The sequence below is a fragment of the Benincasa hispida genome, chromosome 8 (genome assembly GCF_027475165.1).
Source record: "Benincasa hispida cultivar pf3 chromosome 8, pf3_genome.v1.1, whole genome shotgun sequence".
NCBI lineage: Eukaryota > Viridiplantae > Streptophyta > Magnoliopsida > Cucurbitales > Cucurbitaceae > Benincasa > Benincasa hispida.
Window position 1 is genome coordinate 63,551,843 of NC_143485.1, and position 3,453 is coordinate 63,555,295.

Consider the following 3,453-nt stretch of genomic DNA (forward strand, 5'->3'; position numbering starts at 1 on the left):
ATTTTTGTCTTTGAAATCAAGACATAACATATGAGATGTTCAATACATTTTAATATCAATTCACCAAATTATCAATGGTTCACCGAATTTATTGATGGACTTTACAATTTACTCATACAATAAAGATTAAATTAAAAACCCATCTTATAAAAAGTAATTAAAAAAAAGGAACGCAGATAAATGATTAATATAAAATGAAAAAATTAAACTAAAAAGTTGACAGCTGTGGGATTTGAACCCACGCCCTTTCGGACCAGAGCCTAAATCTGGCGCCTTAGACCACTCGGCCAAACTGTCATATTTGTGAGAGTGGTTAATGTTTTATTATTTGTTTTATTTTTTACTTTTCCAAGTAAATATGTAAATGGTAGTGACGTAAAATTTTCGAAATGGCAATTTCTTTTGGGTATCTAGGAGATTTGATAAAATAAGCTTTAAAAATTAAGTTTGTAGTCTTGACTTATTATTTTTACAAAAATGAGAAAAAATTAAGTTCAACCCACATTTCACACTCCTACTACTAATAGATACTTGATATATTATTGATAGACGGTTGAAAATGACAAGTTATTTAAGCGTTTTAAATTTAAGAATATTTAAGTAAATAAAGGCTTGTGATAATTTTGTAATTAAATGGATCTTCATTTAATTAGGGATCATATATATCGTTTTAAGTTGAAAAATGGAGGGGATGTCGCACAAATCAAAACACACATCTAGAGAAAGAAACGTGAATCTACCGTCATGAGATAGATAGTGAGAGGGAGAGTGAGAAACTTGTAGGTGATGATCAACAGACGAACAATGATATGACAAAGGCAAGAAGCGGTCAATTGACTGGACAAATTGGAGATTGAAATGTGAGAGTAAGGGAGACAACTGAGAAAAGGTTTGTGCGTAAAGGTGTATTGTGATTTGAGGAATCGAATAATTTGTCATATTTGCAAAATTTAAAAAGTTGGCTTACTAAATCTTAATCTTAATTTTTCTTTCTTTCAAAATTATAAAATGAATAAAAATTAACCTTGGGCTAATGTATAAAAATCGAAAGACATGATTTTATATTAAAAGAAAAAAAAGAAAAAATTGCATTGGATATCAAGTTAATATTATATTTTAGCATCCATATCATCAACTTTTAAAATATTGTAGGTAAGGCAAAATCTTAAAAAGTTAAAATCACATTCTGGCAGTATCTTAGATTTTATATTTGATTTTTCACTTATTTCAAAACTATCGTCATAATTAAATCTTGATTCATGATTTCATCTTCTCACGCGTTTTTTTCTTATACGTTTGAAGCCTTCGTCTCTTTGAAAAACAAGCCCTAAAATTATGTTCAAGATTCTTTTGATTCATGATTTCTCTCAGTTGTGCTCGTTCATGATTCATGTTGAAGATTTCTTTTGATTTTGATTTCATATTGGTTTCGATTTCATCAATTGGAGACTTCTTGAAGCCAAGTTCTCTATTTTGCGGTTTATGTTTGATCTTTTTTTTCTTGAAGTTCGTCCTCTCCTTCTCATTCACGATTGCGCATTAATAATTTTTATTTTGAAATCAGTCTTTTACTGGTTTAGATTTGGTCATCTAAGATTTCTTGAGAGAATTTCTCTATTTTCAATGGTTTGTGTTCGATTTTTTATTTGAAGATTCTTTGTAGGTCATTAATTTTTCTTGATTTCATAATTGATTTTTTGTTTATGTCTGTGTTTGATTTATTTGTTTGAGATGAAAGTTTATTCGATTGTTTCCTTGAAGTTCATCCTTACTTGTGTTCGATTTTTCTTGTTTTCAAGAGCAACTTTTTGTTCGATTTTGTGCTCAGTTTGTATTTGATTTATCTTTTTAATGCTAGATAGTTTGTTTGATTGTTTCCTTAAAATTCATTCTTGCTTGAAGATTATTTGTAGTTTTTGTTTCAATTTATGTTCAATTTCTCTGTTTACAGATTTTGTATTTCAGTTTTTGTTCTTATTCTTCTATTGTTCTTTGATTCTTTTGTGTTATTTTTTCATTTCAATTTTTCTATGTCATTGAGATGATTTATATCTAATTGTCATTTATTTGCTACCTGATTTTTATTTGATACTTAGTAGTATATGATTTATATCTGATTGTCATCTGATTGTTAGATATTAAACACTTTTTGATATCTATTTTATTGTTAAGTGATGGCTATTTGATTAATATTTGTTTTCTGTCTGATTATCATAATTGGTATTATATACTTATATATCAATGTCAATTTGATCTTATACTTAGTTTTTGTAATGAGTGATAAGAAAGCTAGTTGATGAATCACAGAGTTTCACAGTAAGTGATTGCTATTTGATTGCTTAATCGTTGTCTTATGTTGATTGTCATCATATTGGTATATGATTGTCATCTAATTGCCATTAGATTGGTATATGATTGTCAGTAGATTGGTATATGATTGTCATCTGATTGTCAGTAGATTGGTATATGATTGTTATCTGATTGTCATCTTATATTATTTATTTTGATTTTATATTTTTTTAGGTTAATCCTATTGGTGATTTTGAATATCAAGTAGTTGATGGGGTAAAATATTTATGGTAAAGTTGAATTGCTATAGTTGCAACTATCGAGTTTGGGATTTGGAAGAAATACCATGCATTCATGCTCTTGTTGTTATTAGTGGACTTGATTTAAATCCATATTCCTTTGTCTTAAAGTATTATTTTACTAGCACATTTGGCATCAACGTATGGTGGAGTAGTTTATCTTGTTGGTAACCATAAGGAGTATCGTAGAGGTGAATGACATTATGTTGTCTCCAATTGTTAAGCGTCAAGCAGGAAGACCTCATAAACAAATGATACCTTCAATTGATGAATTGAAGAACAAAGAAAGTGTAATCATTGTAAGTGTGTTGATCATAACAAAAGAAAATGTAAAAAATGCACCTGTTTGAACAATGGTATTATGTACATCAAAGATATTTTTACTATTTGTTTTCATTTGAGTATATAACAGTGTATTGTTTTAGTATATTAGTGGATTGATTTTGAAATTGTTTTTAATATAAGAACAATATTGCTATTATCCTTTGAGTGAAACTAAAATTTCCTACACCATATTAAAGATATATAGGCAAGTCAGGTACTCTTGAATACATTTTCATTAGAAGATAATCAGATGACAATCAAATTACAGTCATATAGCAATATCACAAATAACAAACTATGTGACAAGGAATATAAGATAATCATATGACAATCAGAAAGTAATCAGATAATCTAGAAACATAAACTAGAAGAAAAGAGGAAAACATTCTTGAAAGCTTGGATGATCAAGTTTCAGTTTCCTTCAATGATCAAGTTTATTCTTGGAAAGTTGTAATTTCACAATCAATCAAAATAATGTGCTAACTTCAAAGTTTAACGTTATATGAAAACATTGTTCTACATGTTATCAACAAAAAACCAT

The 3,453-nt window shown here is 28.1% G+C and overlaps 1 non-coding gene across 1 annotated transcript; it reads right to left on the bottom strand.

Annotated features, from left to right (window-relative positions):
• Window positions 1-217: 217 nt before the first annotated feature.
• TRNAL-UAG (transfer RNA leucine (anticodon UAG)) lies at window positions 218-297 on the bottom strand. The gene has a single exon. It is a non-coding gene; the product is annotated as a tRNA-Leu (tRNA).
• Window positions 298-3,453: the final 3,156 nt, after the last annotated feature.